Source organism: Camelus dromedarius, chromosome X (assembly GCF_036321535.1).
Source record: "Camelus dromedarius isolate mCamDro1 chromosome X, mCamDro1.pat, whole genome shotgun sequence".
Lineage (NCBI taxonomy): Eukaryota > Metazoa > Chordata > Mammalia > Artiodactyla > Camelidae > Camelus > Camelus dromedarius.
This window is the reverse complement of record NC_087472.1, coordinates 75,685,325-75,708,802: the sequence shown is the minus strand read 5'-3', so window position 1 is coordinate 75,708,802 and position 23,478 is coordinate 75,685,325. Positions and strand designations below refer to the sequence as shown.

Here is a 23,478-nt window from a genome sequence, read left to right as displayed (position 1 = left end):
TTTTTTTTTTTTTCAACCAGGCAAAGTCCATGGTCTTTAGCTTAAGTTTCAAAGCCCTGGAGGTACTGACTGCCCCTTGCCTTGGTCTCACCTCTCACCTCTCACCTCTACCCTTCTTATCTGCCCTTTTAGCCCTACAAGACTGGTGTGCAGTTCATTGACCCTGCAGGCATTCTCTTGTCTCCAAGGTCACATTCCTCTCTGCTTCATCACGCGTGCAAACATGTACTCGACTTTCAATAAACAGCTGGGGGGGGGGGGTCCTCTTCTCCCTGAAGCCTTGTTACAACCAGTATTTCCCTACCCAGCGTTGCCCCCAGATCCTTCCCCTCGTGACTGCTACCGGATCCCAGACTGGCTGTGCCCCACATGTACCAGCGAACACACAAAAATAAAGACTCCTTGCCCCCTTCTTCACTGTCAAATAGCATTTCTAGTGATGGGCCCAGAAAACAGGTTTTAGAAGCTCCACGTGGCTCCTAAATGCAGCACGCCCAAGGGCAGCGTTTGAGAACCACTGGACTTTGTTCTCCTTTTTGCATCTCTGTATTTTGTCTCTGGCTCACATTATAGCGCTGAAAACCCTTGATTGCACTTACCTGTTTACTATTTTGTAGTTCCAGGGTTCTAATAAGCTCCTTGCCTGGAGATACAGTAGGAACCTAACATCCTCACGTGGTCTCTCTTTGCCTTTCCTTTGGGCTGTCTCCTTGAATATTTCTTCTCCTTACCATCTGGTTTCTGCTCACCCATTAGTTGGGACTGATGTCTGGCAGTTCTCTGTTCCCAGCCTCACCAGTCATATGTTTCCTTTCTCCTTGAGCAGGGTTTCCCATTCCTACACCTCAGCTGATCTGCCTGCAAGAACAAGGAGAGATGGCATGGGTCCAGACTTAAGGGAAATCCAGGATGAGGAAGACCAAAGCACTTGGCCAAGTGAGTGAAGAAATGATAAGCTAGTACATTTTCCAGGCTATGTTTTGGGGTGGATCCTTTTTTAGGAACCCTGGTGCCTACCTGGTGGGCTCCTTTTATACCAAAGCTGAAGTATTTCTTCAGCTCTGGAAATACTGCTTGTATCAAAAATGTCTCCTCTCCATTGTTTTCTCTTCTGTCCTTCTGAACTATCTTCAAACTTCTTGTCTTCTATGTTTCTCATTTTACTTTCTTCTTCAGTGACAAGTGGTGAGACTCTTTGATCCAACATCCAGATCTTCAGCTATTTCCTGCCTGCTGTCCATTTCATCTATTGAGGGTTCTGTTTCCTCCCTGAGGGTGTGGGGAGAGGATGGATGACAATGGGAGGAGGGAGAGATGGACATAGGGTATGTGCTGCACACCAGCTGATGTGCCAAATGCTGTCACCAAGGCTTGGAATGTCAGGGAAGGGCCGAGGAAGGTGGCAGGTGCTGTATGAATACATGATTTGAAGCCTTAGGGAAGATGGTGCTTTAACTGGGTCTTGAGAACGTGTAGGATTTCAGCGGATGGGGATGGGAGAGGAGGGGGATTCCACGACACAGAGACAGCACGCAATATGGTCCCGTGACAAGACAGTGAGGCATGGGGACGTCAGGTGTCTGGGCCACGGGGAGATCTGCAGTCTTAACTAGATGGACGGCTGGGAAAGCTGCTCCAGGATGAATTATAGGAATTTGGGGGCTGATATGTCAAAGGTGTTGCCAACATGGAGGGATTTCTGGGAATTATTAGCTGACAATTCCCATTCCTCCTCCATTTTCTTTCTTTTTCAAAGCCTTTTTGTGTTTGGGCTTACTTTCCTGTGGGGCATGAGAAGCAAGGCACGCTCCGGAATGGAAGCGAGGGTCATGTCAATGTGACACACAGCTCAGTATTTCTTCAAATTAATAGCCTATTTTTGAATACTTTCTAGAATACTTTGAGATTTACAGAAATATTGAGCAGAGAGCACAGGTCTCATAGCGCCTCCCCCACAGGTTCCCTTATTAGTAAGATCCTACCTTAATGTGATACATTCATTACACTGAATAGGCCGATCCGAACACCTTGTTATTAACTAAGGTCCATAGTTTGCATTGATGTTTGATCTTTGTGTTGTACAGTTTGATGGATTTTGAAAATGCATCAAGTCGGGTATCCATCAGCACGGTTTCCAAAAGAATAGTCTCATTATCCTAAAAATCCCCTGTGCTTCACCTATTCATCCCTCAGCCACCACCCACCTCTATGCTGAAAATCTGGTATCCCCTGATAGCTTTGCCCTTTTCAGAATATCGTATGGTTGGAATCATGCAGTTGGAGCCTTTTCAGACTAGCTTCTTTACCTTACAAAGTGCATTAACGGTTCCTTCGTGTCTTTTCACGGCTTGATGGCTCGTTTCTTTTTATCACTGAATAGTATTTCACTGTATGGATGTACCGCTGTTTGTTTATCCATTCACCTACTGAAGGGCATCTCGACCACTTGCCAGTTTGGGCAAATAAATTCAAAGCTGCACATTTGTGTGCAGGTTTCCAAATCTGTTTGGTATATACCTAAAAGTGTGATTTCTAGATCATATGGTAAAATTGTGTTTAACTTGTTAAGGAATTGTCAAAATATCTTCCACAATGGCTGTACTAGTTTGCATTCCCTTCAGCAATAGATGAGGGTCCCTGTTACTCCACATCCCTGCCAGGACTTGGGAATATCAATTTTTGGGGGTTTTAGCCACTGTGGTAGATACATAAGGGTATCACTGTTGTTTTAATTTTCAATTCCCTTGAAATACATTTGGAAGCAAGTCCTTTGTCAGATACGTTTTGTAAATATTTTCTCTCCACTATGTGCCTTGTCTTCCATTGTCTTAACGGGGTCCTTCACAAAGCTGAATTTTTGATTTTAATAAATTGCAACTTCTCAGATTTTTCCTTCATACTGTTATATCTAAAATGTCATCACCAAACCCATGGTTACCTAGATTTCACCCTGTGCTATCTTTTACAAGTTTTACAGGCTTTTTTTCAAACATTTACATCTATGGCCCACTTTGAGTTAATTTTTTTCAAAGATATCAGGTCTGTGTCTAGGTCCACTTTTCTTTTCTTTTTTTTTTTTTTTTTTTTTTTTTGCCTATGGATATCCGCTTACTACAGCACCATTTGTTGGCAAGACTGTTCTTTCTCCATTGAACTGTCTCTGTGTCTTTGCTAATGATCGTTTGATTTTATTTGTGTGGGTCCCTTTCTGGGCTCTCTGTTCTGTTCCGTTCATCTATTTGTTTCTTCCTTTGTAGAACCAAACTTTCTTGATCAGTGTAGCTTCATAGCAAGACCAGGTGGTATCAGTCCTCTGACTTTCGTTGGCTATTCTTGATCTTTTGCCTTTCCTTGTAAATTTTAGAAACAGGTTGTCAAGATTCACAAGATCATTTTCTGACATTTTGATTGGGATTGCATTGAATCTATAGATCAAGTTAGGGAAAACTGTTACCTTAACACCACTGAGTCTTCCAATCCATGGGCATGGAATACCTCTCAATTAACGTAGGTTGTCTTCATTTTTCTTTGTCATTTTCTTTTAAATTCCCCCCTATATTCTATACATATTTCGTTAGGTTTGTACTTAAGTATTTCTTTCCTTTGGGGGAGAGGGCTAATATAAATGTTATTGTTTTAAATTCCAAATTCCATGTGTTCTTCGCAGGCTAAAAGAAATACATTGACTTATGTGTGTTAATCTTGTATCCTACGACCTTGTTATAATTGCTGATTAGTTCCATGAGTTTATTTCTATATTTACTTAGTTGATTCTTTGCAGTTTTCTACATGAACAATCATGTCATCCACCAAAAATGACACTTTCATTTCTTCCTTTCCAATCTATATACCTTTCCTTGTCTTGTCTTCTCTCATTGCATTAGCTAAGACTTTCTGGTTGAACAGGAGTGGTGAGAAGGGGCATCCTTTCCTTGTTCCTGATCTTAGAGGAAAAGCATCTAGTTTCTCACCATTAAATATGATGTTATGCGTAGACTTTGGGGGGAGATGTTCTTTATTAAGCTGAGGAATTTCCCCTATATTCCTACTTCAATGAGAATTTTATTGTGAATGGCTGTTGTATTTTTGTCAAATGTTTTTAAGCGTTTAATGATACGATTATTTGATCCTATGTTGATGGGATGAGTTACATCAACTGAATTTTCTATGTTGAACCAGACTTACGTAACTGGAATAAATCCCGCTTGCTTGTGGTGTATAATTCTTATTACACACCTTTAGGTTTGATTTGGTAAAACATTGCTGAGGATTTTTGCACCTATATCATGAGATTTACTGTTCCGTAACTTTCCATTCTGGTAACGTCTTTGTCTGGATTGGTATTAAAGTAATGCCGGCCTCATAGAATGAGTTAGGACGTGTTCCCTCTGCTCCATCAATTGAGTTTCTAATGTGCACAATCACACTTTTAATTTTCTATTTTTATCGAGATATAATTGACACACATCATACTAGTTTCAGGAGTACAACATAAGGATTCAATATTTGTCTGTATGGCAAAGTGTCTGCAGTATGTCTAGTCACAATCTGTCGCCATATATAGTTGCAAAAATGTTTTTTCTTGTGATGAGCACTTTTAAGATCTAATCTCTCGGCAACTTTCAAACATGCAATACAGTATTATTAACTATAGTCACCAGGGTATACAACATACCACCTTGACTTACTTATTTTATAACTGGGTACCTTTTGACCCCTTCACCAATTCTGCCCACTCCTACAACCCTCCTCTCTGGCAACCACCAATCATTCTCTGTATCGATGGGCTTGATTCTGTTTTGTTTTGTTTTGACTTTGTTTGTTTTGTTAGACTCCACATATAAGTGAAATCATATGGTATTTATCTTTCTCTGCCTGACTTACTGCACTTAGCAAATGCCCTCAGGGTTCATCCATGTTGTCACAAATGGCAAGATTTCACTCTTTAAGGCTCTGTGATATTACTATATACATATATCTGACATCTTCTTTATCCACTCATCTAGCAATAGACACTTAGGTTGTTTCCATTCTCTTTGCTATTGTCAGTAATATTGCAGTGAACATGGGGTGCATATATCTTTTCAAATTAGCATTTTCACTTTCCTCAGGTAAACACCCCAAGTCACCAAAGCAATTTTGAGAAAGAATTCCTGATTCTTATCCTACTCCCATTTTTTTAAAAACTTGCGTTGCTTGTCTTTTTTCTAGTCCGTTTGTAAGAGTACTTTCTACGTAGTTTGAATATTAACACTTTGTCAACTTTATTGAATTCTATTTCCTGCTTTGTTTTTGTTTGTATATTGATGATATCCTTTGTCATTCAAAATTTTAAAATTGTGTGTAGGCAAAAGTGTCAGTCTTTAATTTTTTTAAACCGCAGAGATTCCAGTGTAGATTTCTCTGGCTCCTGTATTGTGCATATAACTTTCTAGATCCTCTTGCAACATTCACTCTGTTTATTTCCTATACTTAACACTTTAGTTCACCTGAAGTATTTGATGTACTGTGTTGTACATGCTATAAGATGGAAGTTCAGTTTTATGAATAGTCATTTATACCATGAATTGAAGTATCACCTTTATTTTATATTGTTATGACATACATATACATACATATATATATATATATAGATATAGATATAGATATATATACACACACACACACACACACACACACACACACACACATTTATGAGAATTATTGTATAATGATATCCACTAAGGCCAGGCCTCTCACTGTTGTTCTTTTTCATAATATCCCTGCCTATTCTTAGTCATTTACTTTTACAAATAAACTTTGGATTATTTTGTAACAGTCCAACGTAATACATCGTGTGTATTCTGGTTACTATTGAATTAGTTACATTTCAATTCAGGGAGGCTTGATCCTTTGTGATATTGGTTAAATCTTCCCATCAAAGAATATGGTTTATCTTTCTAGTAGCTTGGATTTAGTCTTCTGTCTTTCAAAAAGACTTTATGGTTTTCTTCATATAGCTCTGTTTTTCTTGTTAGATTTCTCTTAAAATTTCATTTTGTTTCACTATAAAAAATGGAATGTTTTCCCCCTTCCAATCTCCGTTCACGTTAACTTCACTGTTTGTATTTTAGCCTCCTCTGAGAGTCTTGTTTTAAATGTTGTCAAAGATTCACAGATTATTGATCAAAAAGGTTAAGTCACTGGGTCGTATAGTGCAATCCCTGCCCTGAGTAAACTAGGTAAATGTATCCAAACTAACGGAACATCCTCTGGGGTTTGAGTTTCATATTTACCTCCCACCCAAGATCCACCCGCCCCTCCCGCCCTGCTCTGGGCCCCGCAGGAGAGGGGAGGGGACTTTGTCCTCCGGCTTGTGATTGAGCTTGTTCAATGTGCAACCCTGGCGGGAGATCAGAGGGTAGGAGAGTGATGCTGTGATGTTCTGCCTGTCTGCTCCCTCTTGCGGGCCCATCACTGACTGCCTACATCCCTCAAATCAAGGTCTCAGCTTCTGTACCGTGGTCCTCTACACACAGCCCTTTCGATCTCAGGAGACACAAAAAGTTCTTTTGCCTCATCCCTTCAGGCCCAGAATTGCTGAGTGACCCTTCAGCTTCCAGTCAGGCGCTATGCTATCTTTGTTGTCATCCCTATACCCCTGCCTCACCTTTGGCATTAGTTCCTCTACTGGACTCTCCTCAGATTACACAATCTGAGTGTCCTCTGTTTCCTGCTGTGACCCAGAGTAGTACACACTCGTGATTCCAATGGTTATTTCCTTCTTCTTCCTAGTACAGTCAGACTCTGGAGACTCAGTGACATGATGGTAGCGGCATCTGGGTTACCTTAAATGAGCACAGTTTGGGATGTCTAAGAAGGAGTACATGGTGCATGGTGAGATGTTTGTCGAAAGCTTCCTTGCAAACCAAGACTATAAAGCTGTAACTCTACCCAGGAAAATTCGATTGTCTAAACCATACAGGACACTGTGCCCAGGCTCCACCATTTCCTTCAGCCACAGGACTCACTCCCTCCTGTCTAACAGCCTGGAATGCGTTCGCAAGGCTGAGGAGGATTCGACTTTGCTTCCTTATTCTTGCTGCACTGCGAAAAACAAATACTCCCGCTTTATTGTCCTCTCTCTCTCTGTCTCTCTTTAAACTTCCCTCACAAGTTTCAAATTTCGGATGTAGTTTTCAAAGTATATAGATATAGTAGGAAATTTTATTCAAGTCTGAATACAAATTTTGTCTGTCTGTTGTGAAAAAACAACAGTTCTCAGATATGGAATCTATTCCGAGATTTGTCAACACTAGGCAATGTGAGTACATAGCATTTATCTTGTCTTAGTCTCTGTTTCCTGATTTACGAACTGGACTATTCCTTCCCTGCCCACTTTAAAATATATGCTAGTATATGGGAAATGTTAAAGCAACATACCTATTGTGTGTGTGTGTGTGTGTGTGTGTGTGTGTGTGTGTGTGTGTGTGTGTGTGTCAAGAGGTGATGGCAGGGGCAGAATCCTGTGTCTTGGCTAGCTCACCATTCATCCTAGGGGGAAAAGCTCATAAATGTAACGAATGTGGGCTAGGCTTCAGTCAGAGCTCATCTCCTATTGGGCATCAGAAAATTCATAGTGCGGGAAGCCTTATTAAGTGTGATAGCTGTGGAACAGCGTTTATTTGGAGTTCACAACTTTTCAGCATCAAAAAAGTCATGGTGGAGAAATACCAGATGGGTGTCATGAATGTGGAAAAGCTTTTGGTTGGAGGTCGTGCATTTTTTTGGACATCAGAGAATTCACAGTGGTGAGAAGACCTATTTGTGTAGCTCAGGTGGAACAAATTGCAGGTGGAGTTGTGCTCTTAATGACCAGTAGCATTTGCATCACTGGGAAAGGTTCTATGAATGCAACATGTGGGAAAGCCTTTGTGAGGAGATCTTATCTTATTCCCCATCATCGAATTCACTGTGGAGAAACCCCTGTGAATGCAGTGAGTGTGCAAGGGCCTTCTACTGGCAATCTCATCTTGTTTGACATCGGAAAATCCATACTGGAAAAAATGCTTTGATTGTGTCATGGAATAGGTCCTAGTCAAAACCCAAGTTTTGTGGGTTAGGCAATTAGGAGTTTGTAGAAGTATTTTGGTGTGGGTGGAACTGGACAAATGCAGAAGAAAAGCAGTACTTAACTAACACTATTCATGATGAAGAAAAGCCTATAAATAGTCATTGTTATTCAATGTTCAAGTACAGAAAAATGGAGGCAAAACTCAAGTGTCATATACAGGTCTGTTAAGTTCTGGGTAACCCAATCAACTGTAAAATTCTAACGTGCTGACTTGTATATTTGTTATGAAATCCAAGCCATTTTGATTGTCTCTTAATTGGGGGCAGCATGGCCTCCATCACACATCTTTCACCTACCTCCTCTGAAAACGTGGACACGTCTGCTGACTTCTCTGAGCGTCAGATTCATGATCTGTAAAATGGGAAGAACAACACCTACCAACATTGGGAAGATTAGAAGGGGTCCTGTACATGAAAAACTCCTGATATAACGTGTGGCACGTAGTAGATGTTCAAGTAGGACAAAGTTCCTCATTCCACAACCACCAAATTCCCTCATCCCACGACCACCCAAATTCACATTATGGGAACATCTGAAAATGGACTAAATGAATACTAAATAAATTTTTGCCATCACAGAACTGGAGCAAACACTCCTTTGCTCCCTAGTAGGCCACGATTCCCGTTGCTGTCAGGGTGGCCCAAACTCCTTTGTGTGGAATTTGAAGTCTTTTACGATACATTCCCTTCCTACAGATTCAGCCCTTTCTGTCTCCAACCCCTACACCTCACCCCAAACCTTACGCCTTCTGTTCCGTGAATCATGAGGAACATCCCAGTTATCGGAAAGCATCATACGTTCTCTCATTTCTGGGTACGTTAAATGTTCTTCCCTACACCTGAGGTGGTCTTCACTGTACTAACTTCCGTTTATCTTTCCATACAGTTCAGCTGCCGTCTGCTCAGGAAGCCTTCTCTAGTCTCCTGGTGGACTGGCTGGATTAGAGCTCAAACTCAGTTCTTCTCGTGTTCCTTTGGAATAATCTCCTTACTCAACTGTCTCCTCCATCTCGCTGAGCTCCTTGAGAAGAGCTGATTTTGAAAGTTATGAAATTCACAGTGCCTAGCACGTGGTCGGTTCTGAGGAAATGCTTATTCAGCACTTATTGCCAGTACAGGTGAGACTGCTTAGAGAAGCGCAACCGTGTTTTTAGAATTCTATCGTGACAAGAAAACGTAACATGAGCGCTATCCTCCTTCTTTAAATGTACGTTATTGTTGGCTTCAGGTCCAATGTTGTGGAGCAATCTCTGCAGCTTATTCATCTTACATGGATGAAACTTTCTCCTTGTTGATCAATAATTTCCTGTTTCCCCCTCCCCCAGTCCCTGGTAGCCATCATGATTCTGTGCTTTCTGCATTGCATAACCTTGGCACCTTTGTTAAAAATGAACTGACGATATACATGAGGGGTTATTTCTGACTCTCTTTTCTACTCCGTTGGTCTACATGTCTGTCTTTATGCCAGAACCACACTGTTTTGAGTAATGTACTTTTGTAGTAACCTTTGAAATCAAGAAGTGTGAAGCCTCCAACTTTGTTCATCCTTTTCAAGGCTATGTTGGGCATTTGGGGTACCTTTAAAGTCCATGTGAATCTTACAGTGGATTTTTCTATATCTGCAAAAATAACATTGGGATGTTCAAAGTCATGTATCAAACCTATAGAATGCTTTGAGTACTATTGACATCTTAACACGATTAAGTTTTCCAATCCATGAATACGGCGTGTCTTGCCAGTTATTTATGTCTTTTTAAATTTCATTCAGCATTTTTTGGGGTGGATTTCAGTGTATAAAACTTTCATCTCCTTGGCGGAGTTTATCCCTAAGTATTCTATTCTTTTGATGTTATTGCTATTGTTGAGTTTAGAGTTTTTTTATATATTCCACTACTAATACTTTGTAAGATAAGTGGTTTGAAAGTATTTTCTCTAACGATGTAGTTTGTCATTTAATCACTTTAACATGTTCTTTCCTTCTTTTATTTCCAAAGTTGACACTGAAGGTCAAGAGCTTTCCCCCCAATTTTTATTTCAAGAAACTGCTTATTGCAAGAAACCTTCTTTTCTATGTGACTCAAATAAGATTCAGGAGCGCCCCTCCTTGCTTACCTGTGACAGCATCAGACACAATCCCTCCAAATTCCTCTTCCTCAGATCATACATAATCAGCAGAGCTGCTTGTGTCCATGGAACAACAGGAGTGAAATACTTGTTAGTCAGACTCTGCTTAAGGTCCTCTCCTTCCTCTAGGTTTCTAGTTTGACCCACCCTCAGCCTGAGGCATCATAGAACCCCCCCGCCTGAGGAGTTAAACATTCTTTGAGTCATCGGCTGTTCACATCACCCTTTCATTCCACTCCCCCAACACGGGTTCCTTTAATCCTCCATATAAAAAAAAGTGCCTATTTACAATAGTCAACACATGGAAGCAACCAAAATATCCATCAACAGACGACTGGTAAATAAGTATTCCACACAATGGAATACTACTCAGCCATTAAAAAGAATAAAATAATGCCATTTGTAGCAACACGAAAGGACCTGGAGATCAGCATACTAAGGGAAGTGAGCCAGAAAGAGAAAGAAAATATCATATCACATCGCTTGTATGTGGAATCTTAAAAATGACACAAACAAACTTGTTTAGAAAACAGAGAAAGACACAGACATAGAAAAGTAACTATGGTTTCCAGGTGGGAAAGGGGGTGGGAAGGGATCAACTGGGAGTTCAAGATTTGCAGATACTAACTACTATATATAAAATAGATAAACAGCAGAGTCCTACTGTATGGCACAGGGAGCTATATTCAATATCTTGTAAAAACCTATAACGGAAAAGAATCTGAAAAGGAAAATATATATATACACACACACGCACATATATACACACACACACACATATATATATAAAACTGAATCACTATGCTGTACACCAGAAATTAACGCATTGTAAACCAACTATACTCCAATAAAAAAAAAAGTGCCTTTTTTGCCTAGCTCTTGAGGTGTTTGCTGATCTTAAGGTTCTAGTGTTCTCCCTGTTATAGTAGCCCGTTCTCCCCTCCCTTTACCTCACAATACTCGATTGAATAAAGTTTCTCCTTGCCAATTTGGGATTCGTGTTTTATTTGACAGGATATACATTTTAAACTCAGTTCGGCAAATACTTAACAGCACAATTACTGGGTGGTATCACTGTAAGACTCTGGGCAAGGTTGGTAAGAACCTGTCAAACTATCCTCTGAAGTTGGTGCGCAGTTTCGAATTCCAGTGTTAAATGAATGACTGTTTGTGTTGCTCTGCATGCTCACCAGCAGTTGGTTTTGTCAGGGTTTCAGATACTAACCTGTGTAATAATGTGTTGTGTTACCTCATTATGACTTTAACTTGCATTTCCCAAATGCCAAATGATATTGAACATCCTTTCATATGCTCGTTTGTTACTAGTATATCTTAGTTGAAATGTCTGCTCGGACCTTTCACCCAATTATTATTGAGTTACTGATTAACTGTTGAATTTTATCAGTTGTTGGAATATTTGGATGCAACCCCATTATCAGACATGAGTTTTGCAAAAGTGTTCTTTCAGTCTCTGCCTTGTCTTTCATTTCTCAACAATCTCTTTTGCAAGGTACAAGTTTTAGTTTTAATATAGTCCAACTAATCTTTTTTTCCGACGTAGATTCTTCTTCTGGTGTCCTGCCTGGAAACTCATCAAAATCACAAAGTCATGTTGATTTTCTCCTGTGTTTTCTTCTAGAAGCTTTATATTTTACATCTAGGACTTTGGTCCAGTTAGAGTCAGTATTTATAAAAGTATAAGGTCTGGGTATAGGTTAAATTTTTTTGACGTTATACTCTGAACTGTTTCATCACTATTTACGGAAAAGACTGTTTTTCTTCATCAAATTGTGCTTGTGCCTTTGTCAAGTAAAACTGAGTAATTTTGGTGCAGGTCTGTGAGAGGGCCTGCTATTCCGTTGCACTGAACGCTGCATCTCTCCTTTAATCACTGTCTTGATTATTACAGCTCTATTGTAAGCCTTGAAATCGGATGAGTTCTACAACTTTGCTTTTCTTTCTCAGAATTGTTTTGTTTATGATAGAGTCTTTGGTTTTCAATATAGATTTTAGAGTCAGTACGTCAGTATCTGCAAAGAGCTTGCTGCCATTTTGAATGGTATTCTCTCGTGTCTATAGATAAATCTGGGACGAACTGAAATCTTAACAGTTATGAGTCTTCCAGTCCATGTATATGAAATCTCTCTCCTTTCAGTTAGATCTTCTTTTATTTCTTTCATCACTTCTTGTGGTTTCCCACAAACAATTCCTTGGCATAGTCCTTACATTTATAACTAAATGCGTCATATGTAGATTGCTACTGTAAAAGACCGTTTTAAAAAATCAAATTCTGATTGGATTACTGCTCATGTATGGGTAACCAGTCTTTGTGTGTGGGTTGACCTTGTATCCTGTGGCCCTGCTAGACTCTCTTGTTAATTCAACACTATTTTTGTGATTTTTAAAAAGTTTTCTACCCAGATAAGCGTGTCCTTTGGAGGAAAAAGAGATCCTTTTATTACAGTATTTCCAATCTCTCCCCTTTTCGTTTCTTTTTCTTTTCTTATCAAACAAGCTGGGATTCCATTGCGTGTTGAACAGGAGCGATGACAGCAGACATGTCTTGGGGGAAAGCGCCCAGTCTGTCACCCTTAAGTATTAAGTCACATGCAAGTTTTCATGGATCTTTTTTGCCAGGCTGAGAAAGTTCCCCTGTCTTGCTAAGTTTACTGAGAGTTTTTAAGGTGGATGCTGTTGAATGCTATCAAAAGCATTCTGCACCAGTTGGTATGATTTATGACTTTTCTGCTTTAGCCTGTTGATGTGGTGAACTACACCGACTAATTTTCAAGTGTTGAAGGGGTCTTGTATGCCTGAAAGATATCGCATTTGGTTATGGTATATACTGATTTTTATACATGGTTGGATTCAATTAGCTAATATTTTGCTGAGGAATTTTGTGTCAATGTTTGTGAGAGATACTGGTGTGTAGTTTTCCTTACTTGCAATGTTTTGTCTGTCTTGCTCTTAGGGGAATGCAGATCTCAAAGAATGCATTAAGAAGCGTTCTTCTGCTTCTGTTATGTGGAAGCATTGGTGAACTCTTGGCAACACTTCTTCCCTAAGTGTTTGTTTAGAGTTCATTAGGGAAAAAGTACGGGCCCGGCTAATACATACAGAACTATTCAGGTTATCTATCTTTCTCTAAGTGTGTTGGTAGTCGGTGTCTTTCAGAGAATCTGGCCATTTGGTCTACTGTACCAAATTTGCAGGCATAGAGTTGTTAATGGTATGCCTTGATTACCATTTTAGTGCCCATGAGATCAGTAGTGATAGCCTTTCTTTCAGTTCAGATGTTGGTAACTTGCATCTTTGCTCTCTCTTTTCTTCGGGAGCTAGAGGTTTACCTTTTTCACTGTGCCTTTCAAAGAACCAGCTTTTGGCGTCATTACATCTTGCTGTGATTTTCCTGCTTTCAATTTCATTAATTCTGCTCTAAATGTTATGATTTATTTTCTTCAACTTACTTAAGGTTTAAATTGGCCTCCAGTCCTACTTTCCTAAGGTGAAGGTTCAAGTTATTGATTTTAGATCTTTTTTCTCCAATACATGAGTTTATGCTGTATGTTTCATTTCCCTCTCGCAATGCTATCGCTCCATCAAAACCCTTTGATAAGTTTTGTTTTCATTGTCATTTAGTTCAAAATGTCTTTAAGTTTCTCTGGGGCCTTCTGATTTCATCCATGTGTTGAATGAAAGGTTTTGTTTAATTTCCAACCATGTGTGGATTACCCATCTATTCCTCTGTTGTTGATTTCCACCTTAATATGATTGCGGTGTGAGAACACAGTTTTAATGACTCTGGTTCCTTAATACTTGTAAAGGTGTGTTTTCTGTCCCCAAATATGGTCCATCTTTGTGAATGTTCCCTGTCAGTTTGAGAGGCTGTGGGTCCTGCTGTTATTGGATGGAGTATTCTATCGAAGTCAAGTAGATCAAGTTAAAGGATAATGCTTTTCAATTACTGATATCTTTTCTGATTGTCTGCCTGCTTGATCGACCAATTAGTGAAAGAGGGGCATTGGAATCTCCCACTACAACCAAAGATTTATGTATTTCTCTTTGAACTTCTATCAGATTTTGCCTGATAGGTTTTGATGTTGTGCTGTTAGGAGCTTACATATTTAGGATCGTTCTGGCCTCTTGGAGAATTGACCCCTTAATTATTGTGTAATACCCTTCTCTATCCCTGGCGATTTTCCTGGTTCTCATGTCTGCTTTGTCCAAATTAAGCTAATTGATACAGCTCCTGCATCTTTCTTTGCATGAGTGTTAGCCTGCTAAGCTTTCCTCCAACTCTGTACTTTTAAATTATCTGAGTCTTTATACTGAACGTGGGGTTCTTGTAGGTTACACATAGTCAGGTTATTCCTTTGTCCACTCTGAAAATTGGTCTGTCTATAGTGGGTGTGCTGAGACCGTTCTCATTTAAAGTGGTTTTGATATAACTGCATTACTCTCAACTCTAATTGCAGCTGTTTTCTGTTCATGGCGTTTATCCTTTGTTCCCTTTTGGCCCTTCTTTTTCTGCCCTCGGTGGATTTAACTGTGCTTTTTACACGATCCTCTTATCCCCTCTCTTAGCATATTGCTTATACTGCTTTTTAACTTGTTTTTGTGGGTACCCTAATGTTACAGTAGGCACTCTTGCTAATCGAAGTCCACCTTCAAATAACACCGTACAGCTTCATGTGTAGTTCAGGTAGCTTATAACAGAGTATTCCCAATTCATCCCTCCTATCACTTGGAAAAATCTGTCCATCATTTCACTCACGCATATGCTATAATCACCCAGTACATTGTTACAATCATATTTGGGGGGGTGGGGTGGGGAAGGAATTTTAGATGACACGAGAATAAGAAACATAAAAGTTCTCAACTTACCACACCTCTGCTTTACTTCCCTGACTCTCTTCTTTTCTTTAGATAGATCCAAGTTACTGACTGATATTATTTCCCTTCTGCCTGAAGAACGTTTCTTAACATTTCTTACAAAGCAGGTTTCCTGGAGATTAATTTGCTCAATACCTTCTGTCTGAGAAGTCTTTATTTCTCGTTCACTTTTGAATGATGATTTTGCTGGAAACAGAATGCTAGGTAGGTGGTTTTCCGTTTCGATCAACACTTGAAATAATTCACTCTAGTTTTCTCCTTTGCACAATTTCTGATGAGAAGTTGGCTGTCGTTCTTATCCGGATTCCTCTATAGGTGAAGTGAGGTTTTCCTTTAGCTCATACTTTCAACATTTTTCTTAGTCTTTAGCTTTACGCAGTTTGAATATAACATGTCTAGGAGTGTGTGTGTGTGTGTGTGTGTGTGTGTGTGTGTGTGTGTGTGTGTGTTTAGTATATTTACTGCCTGGTATTCACTGAGATCCCTCAATCTGTGGCTTGGTGTCTGTCATTTATTTTTGCTGTTCTCAGCCCTTATTGCTTCCAAGATTCCTTCTCTATTATCTCTACCTTCATTCTCTTTTTTAATTTGAAATAATACGTTGAAGTTTTTCCAATATCACATGGCAGTGTGTTCAGTTTCTTTTTTTTTTTTCTTTTTCTGTTTTTCTCCTCTTTGCATTTCCATTTCAAAAGTTTCATTGCCCTTTGACCTATTTTCAAGCTAAGGGATTCCTTCTTTGATGATGCTGAGTCTACTGATGAGCCCCTCATTTCTGTTACTGTAATTTTATTTCCTAGTATTTCTTTTCAAGTCGTTCTTAGAATTTCCATATCTCTGTTTACATTATCCATCTGCTTTTGCATGTTGTTTATTTTTTCCATTAGAGCCCTTAATATATTAATCACAGTTATTTTAAATCCCCCGTTGGACAATTCCAACATGTGTATCATCGTATCAGAGATTGATTCTAACACTTGCTTTGTCTCTTAATTCTCTTGATTTTTTGGCATACTTTGTAATGCTTTGGTTGAAAGCCAGACAATTTATTTTGGGTATTAGGACCTGCTGTAAATAGGAATTTAGGTGTTAATATTTATGTTAATCTGTCCAGGGGCTGGGCTGGGTTTTCTGTTTGCTGCAGTAAAAATGTCAGAGGCTTCCATTTCCTCTAGTGTCCTTACTTTGGTTCCCACTCTTGAACTTGGACTTCCCAAAGCTCTCCTGCTCAGAGAGAAATGGTGTTTATGCATTGGTTTCGGCTGTAAACCGCTTTTACTTCTCTGCAACTCCATTAATGTTGTGGCAAGGGGTGGAGGAGGGAGAGAATTCTTAGCTTCATGATTGAAATATCTGTGTATTAGAGGGACTTTCCTTGGGCTGCAACCTTCACAAGTGTTTCTCCAGTGGCGTTACCCTCTCCCCATGCCCCCTATCCTTTCCCTGGTTCCACACAGTATTCCCAAATCATTTCTTGGAAGCCTTGACCCCTACTGACTATATTGTTTCCCTTAGCTGAGACAGGAAAGCTGGAGGGCACTAGGGTGAAAGGAATACCCTTCCTGCACCTACGATCAGGCTCTAGCAAATTTTTTCCATGGAGAGTAGACCTTGTCATGGGAAAGGCTCTGGGGGTATTTTAACAATGATTACCCGTTCTCTCTTCCAGCCTCAAAAACTGGGGCATATTTCCCATATCTTCAGCATGAGAACCTTTTTCCGGGACCAAAGACCACAAACATGTGGATGCCCCCTAAGACTGCAGCAGATAGGGGTTGGTAGGGAAAGCAGAGCCTCACATTCCTGCTAGTCACATTCAGCCTCATGCAACTAATCTCATTTATCAATTAAGTGTTATCGATTTATGACTGGAGAGGACTCTGATCCTCGGAAAGTAGATCTCAGTGTTGAGACTCTGGGTCGAATGCTCTCTCGAGATTTTACATGATGGTTTGTCTTGCAACCTCACTCACTTCTCTGATGAGTCCAAAAATAGGTTGATTCAGTTTTTTCCAGCATTTGTATTTTTAGAAGGGTTGGGGTTTCCTCTGTTCTTCACATGTTGGACTTGAAATCAGACACCTTATTTATGACCATTTAAAAAAAATATGCCACAAATAATGTAAGCCTCTGATTTTCACATATCATGGGGAGTACCGAGGGAAGCAGATAAAATTTGAAAGTATGTCTCAGGGAGCCAGCAGGAGGGGTTTATGTCTGTGTGTGTGTGTGTGTGTGTGTGTCTGTGTCTGTGTGCGCGCGTGCGCGCGCGCGCGTGTGTGTGTGTGTGTGTATGTGTTTGCATGCGGTGCAGAGGGTGACAGGTTGCAGGGTTGGGGAGTGGATGGATTGAGAATCAAATTATTTCTGTTTTCATTCAATGCTAGTATTCCTATTTAACATTTCAAATCATGCATATATATATATATATATATATATATATACACACACACAGACATATATATGATGTCAGAAAAATAATAGCAGATGTTTGTTATGTACAAATAGTATATAGAAATTTTACACAGAAGACTACATGGAAATTGGAACCATGATTTTGAGGAGATTAAATAAATACCCTCAAATACGTACAGTTCTTAATACAGTTATTATCTGTTGCTTATTGATATCAATTTCAAGTATTTGTTAGCTAGCATGCTTGTATCACTCATGATCACAACAGGTTGGCACACTAATTAGCTGGATAGTAACGTGAAATTTAGTCTCGTGCCCTCCACTAAATCTTGGGGAAACAATGAAAGAGAGGGGACTACGTACCCACTTTGTGAATGAAGAAGCAGACTAAAAGAGATTAAGTGACCTGCTGAAAGTCCTGCACTAAGTAAGCGGTGGATCGTGGACACTCTCCCAAGTCTGTCTGATGTCAGCATCCATGTTCTTGCTCGGTCAGATACTTCTCTGCCTGTCCTAGGATGCACATGCTTGAGGAGTCACAGCTCTATCAGGAAATGGTGGGGTTTTATTCCAACTAGGTTTGTGAACCAGATTTACCGAGGCAAGTATAAGAAGAGATGAATTCACTCATCCAGTTCTTTTTAGAAATCACAAGCCTTTTTAAGTTGCTTTAGAATCTAGAAACAAAGATAAAAATCTTCGAAATTTATTTAATGAAGATAGCCTAAATTGATGAAACAAAATTTATATTTTAAGGCAGGACCAAAAAAAAAAAAAAACTTTAAACATCAAATTGTCTTTCTATGTTCATATGGGCCTCCTCCCTCTCCTTAATGTGTAGTGTGCATTCTGATGTGACTTCTAAAAAGGATAGTATTCTTTCTCAAGTCTGTAGGGAGTCATGGTGAGTGGCTGCTTGTTTCGTATGGTTATGGACTATGTATCTTTGGCGAACTTTCTGTAAAATATCAGTAGGTCATTTTGATATATGATCATTTGTCTTGAAAATGTATTTCATTTTGCCTTCGACTTCTAACAGGTGGAACAGTCCTCAGAGCTTTCTGAGAGTCTGTCTCCCAAGTTATAATCATCACTTAGGCTCAAATAAAAGTCCCTGTCTTCTTCACTTGATTGTTAATTGAATTGTTATCCACATTTACTTGGCGTGGTCAGCTGTATATCAGACACATCCAGCAGAGGACACCTGGAGTCTACCATGCACTGGCCCTTGGTACCAACTCAGGCACTATGAGCCCCACCAGCTTCTCGGCATTCCTCAGGTGAGTTCTCTTGATAGCCAGACATCATTGCATTAAAATGATATCCTGAGTTTTACTCGAGCTGTTTTTCTCGGGACTTGGAGTCTTAAGGGGGGACCAGTACATTTCCTAGGTGACGACCTGGTTGGGGGAGGGGGTTAGTTCCTAGGCAGGGACTTAAGTGGAACTTTGGAGTGAACTGGGTTGACTAGACTTTTTAAAAAATGTGGCTTAACCTGGAATGATTATGTATATATGATCTGAACAAACTGTTTGCTAGTGAAGGGAGAGACTGAGCCTGCTCAGCTCTGGAAATAAGGGACACTTGCTCCTTCCAGCCATAAGGCATTCTCAGGTGACTGACAACCTAGCAGAAGTGTCTCAGGATTAATCTTTGTGACGTGCAGTGCTCCCACATGGGATCCCACTACAATCAGTGAGTAAATTCTGCAGGCTGGGGATGCACAACCAGGCTGATACCATCTAGTGCTCTGAGCATCCGTGGCAGTTTTAGATTGTGGGAGGGAGAAACCACAACACGAAAGACAGCGGAACCAACTCAAGGGTAATTCCTTGGGGAGCTAGACTCAAAGCAGCACACATGTGCTCCATCACTCTGCCCTCAGAAAGTTATGCAGATCATATGTGAATCAGGCGGCCAAATTAATAATGGGAAACCCATCCTCAAAGGCTGCACTGCTCCCTGATGGACAGCCACCCACTGGAACGTGGCTGGCTTCATGTACAATAAAAACGAAGCCAATACTTGCAAGAACTTGTCTTAGCATGTAAATGGCCAGGATGGAGCTCTCTTACCATTTCAAAACTGTAGAGCAAGCCGGCTTGAGAAAACATCTTTTCAAAATCCTGACCCTGAGAGAACAGAAGTATTCCTGGGAGGAATCTTGAAGATATAACCCTTAACATATGCTTAAAATGTAAACAGAGCCCACATGGCCTGAGACCAGAGTAAATAACTTGGCCTAGTCAAGTAAAGCCTAAAACTGAATGAGAAATAAAAGGAGGAAAGAGGCCTTTTTTACACTCAAGCCAGGAAACTATGAGATTTCTCTCTGTATCTATGTATGTCTGTGTGTACGTTATAAATATGATATGTCTCTAAGGCCAGATGATAATATCAAAATTAATTTCTTAAACAGCTCTATTTAACAGACTTAAATGTAAGCCATTATAAATCAGATATTTCTAAATGTAACTTAAAAGATTCTTGGTTTTTTTTTTAAGGGTCACGTGATCTAGGACTAATTTTTAATGCGTGAATACAAGTTTAAGTTGATGGTTTAATTAAATAGAGATGTCTTTAGAGGCACCAGCATTAAGTATAGTACTTTTAGTGTACCTAGGTTTCTTGAAAGTCGATAAGGTCATGTTCTCTCTGATATAAAAGTTGTGAACAAGAAAATTAACTTAGTATGGTGATATTTTCGTACGTAATGAAGTAGAGCTAAATGGGGTAACCATTTTGAGGTGGGCTCTTTAAGAATAATTATGTTCTTGAGTATGTCTACCTAAACACAATTTTTCCATATTTCTGGTAACTTGAAATGTTAGAGTTCTGCTAAATTAATTTAAATGATGGAAATTCATTGACTGTCTAGATCATTTCAATAAGACAAAATATTGAAACCTTACTTGCTAAAGAAGTCTATGTTTACTCTTTTGACCTCTTATTACAAAGAGATTAAATATGTTTGAAACTATTAATAAATATTTTTTTTGTACTTGACTGGAATTTTGAACTATGAAGGGGCATATCTTTCTAAGAATTACTTTTTAAAAGGAAAACCTGAGAAAACAGTTCTATGAATAGGGAAAGCTGACAAAGATTGGATTGAGTATAATTAAATGATTGGATTTTAATACTGAAGGTCAAATGGCCCAAAGCTAGACTTTGGTTTCTTCTTTGTTAAGGGTTCGAAGTTTTCCTGAAATATTGGTAAACTTTTGGTAACAGATTGAAAAGTTTCTTTAGCACTTAAGTAACCCGTTGTAACTTTCTATACTTGCCCTTGAAATCTTTCACTGTCACTTTGATTAAATGAGTAAGTATTGTTTCACAGTGACTTATGGTTCTACTTGACCAAGTGTTTAAAACCTTCTGATATCTTTGACAAACTTGCTCAAATCAAGTCCTAAAGGATGTTCTTTTGGCCCCTAGCTAACTTTGGAATGCTTCAGAGGGCCCCTGAGCATCTCAAAAGAGCGAGGTTGAATTAATTAAGATTACTTGGTATGTTAAATTCCATGGGAAACATGACCAAATGAGTAACGATAAATCTTCTTAGGTTAAATTGTACGGGGAAGTATTTTTTTAATATAAATGTTCTAGAAGTTACAAGGAACTCCTAAAATTTGGTATGTCCTGGTATGTTATTACCTGAAAATATTGTATGTCGTAGAAATAGCCAACTTTCCTCGGCAATTGCATTGTAATCAGGTCATTAACCATGCTTTTAAGTCTTTTGTCATTTGTAGACAGTTACTGTCTTACGCTGATGCTTTTACAGAAATGCTGGTAGATGCCTTGTCTTTATGCTCCAAAACTAAATTAGAGTCAGTAGCAAAAAGACCTCACCTTATATGGGGTTTATTTCAGCAATGGCTCTCTCATAGAAGGCCGCTGAAGAAAAAGTAATGCGGTCTCCTTTAACTGTTTATGTCCCACATTCAGTTGAGTCTCTTCTAAACTCTCACCACACTCACCACTATTCTGTAAGTTGACTAACTTTTTATGAAGTATTGTCGCTTTCTGCACTTCATACTACCTTGGTTCAATTCAATAATCTTAACCCTGGAACTTAGCTTCCAGCACCACAGGAAGAAAACAATCATGACTGCAAATTATTTACTGATTATCTTCTTGGGCCCAAGAATGATTTCCAGGAAGCTCCTACTGGTAAGGTTGGTCTAATTTAATTACAGATGGGTCCTAAGTAAAGGATGAGCAGGGAAATTGCCAAGCTGGGTATGCAATAGTGCCCACTGTGGACTTAAATGGAAGCTCTTATTTACCAGAAACAGTGTCAGCACATCAAGCCAAATTAATTGCCTTAACCTGAGCTTGTCAACTAGCTTACACACAGGTAATAAATACTTATACTGACAATCACTATCCTTTTCGAGTGGTGCACAGCTTTGGAATGCTGTGGAAACAATGAGGTTTTCAACCTCTTCAAGACAGCCTATTAATAACATGAAAAACAGGTTGCAGAGTTACTATTATACAACTGTGAAAACAGTCTGCAATTACTAAAAGACCAGGGCATTCCAAATCTGACACCATGTGCGCTAAAGGAAATCAGCTTGCTGACGCTGCAACCAAACTGGCAGGTTTCAATACTCATCCTGTCCAGTCTCAAGAATATCCACTGCTCTCCATACACCCTGCTAAACCTTTGCAAGACTTCCTTTTAAAGGCTCAAGAAATCGCCACTAAAGGAGGGAAACAGATAGGGAAACATAAGGGGTAATTTTGACCTCACCACACAAATATAGATTGGACCTGCTTTTAAAAAGAGAATTCTATACTATCTGTTGGAGCATAATTGTCGTTACTCCAGCATGTCTATTCCTTAACTCATAGGACACCCAACAAAATGTTTGTATGGGGAAAACTATATTTTTGGAAAATTTCACCCATGATGGTTCAAGGGAAATATATTACACTATTGTCAGGGTCTTCTTGAGGCACATTTTCAAAATTGGTAGCAAAGTCCTTTTACAGTGAACTTCAAGGAGATGAAAACCTTAAGCATCACGGATTACAATCTAGAGATTTTATTTGTAAGGACACCAAATAAAAGATTCCTCGCAGCTATGATGGAAATGAGCTTCTCAGGTATTATTAACTAATCCATGCACAGTCAAACTGAAAGACATAAATTCATGGATTCACACTCACATTTTAAAAATGCCCCTCCACCTGACTGGACTTCAAACCTCTTTCTAACACCTGGATTAGACTAACTAAAACCAGTATCACCAAAATCCAATTTCTGCATTGAAGAATCCCCTTCCTCATCTAGGTGAAATTGTGTGTAAATGGTTCAGCTCTGGAAATTTGTGGCTTAAATCTCACCTTATGACTTTGTTGTTGTTGTTTGCTATATTGATTGTGCTCTGTATCATTTATAGAGTAACAGTCTCTTGTGGCTCTAGACGTAGAGTCAAAACTCCAACTAAAATACTGATGTCTAAATGACTTGAAATTATTTATCATATCTGTAGTTCTGTTTCAGATAGTGGGCATGCAACACTGTGCAAAACAGTACGGTGATTCCTTAAAAGACTGGGAATAGACTTACCATATGACCCAGCAATCCCACTACTGGGCATATATCCAGAAGGAACCCTACTTCAAAAGGATACCTGCACCCCAGTGTTCATAGCAGCAGTATTTACAATAGCCAAGACATGGAAACAGCCTAAATGTCCATCGACAGATGACCGGATAAAGAAGATGTGGTGTATTTATACAATAGAATACTATTCAGCCATAAAAACGACAACAAACTGCCATTTGCAGCAACACAGATGTCCCTGGAGAATGTCATTCTAAGTGAAGTAAGCCAGAAGGAGAAAGAAAAATACCATATGAGGTCGCTCGTATGTGGAATCTTAAAAAAAAAAAAAAAAAAAAAAAGAACATAAATAC

General features: G+C 39.4%; 1 long non-coding RNA gene across 1 annotated transcript; it reads left to right on the top strand.

The window, feature by feature from the left end:
• The first annotated feature begins 603 nt into the window (after positions 1 to 603).
• On the top strand, positions 604 to 23,269 carry LOC135320150 (uncharacterized). The gene is made up of 3 exons (XR_010379396.1): positions 604 to 936; positions 18,718 to 18,824; positions 23,052 to 23,269. It is a non-coding gene; the product is annotated as an uncharacterized LOC135320150 (long non-coding RNA).
• Positions 23,270 to 23,478: the final 209 nt, after the last annotated feature.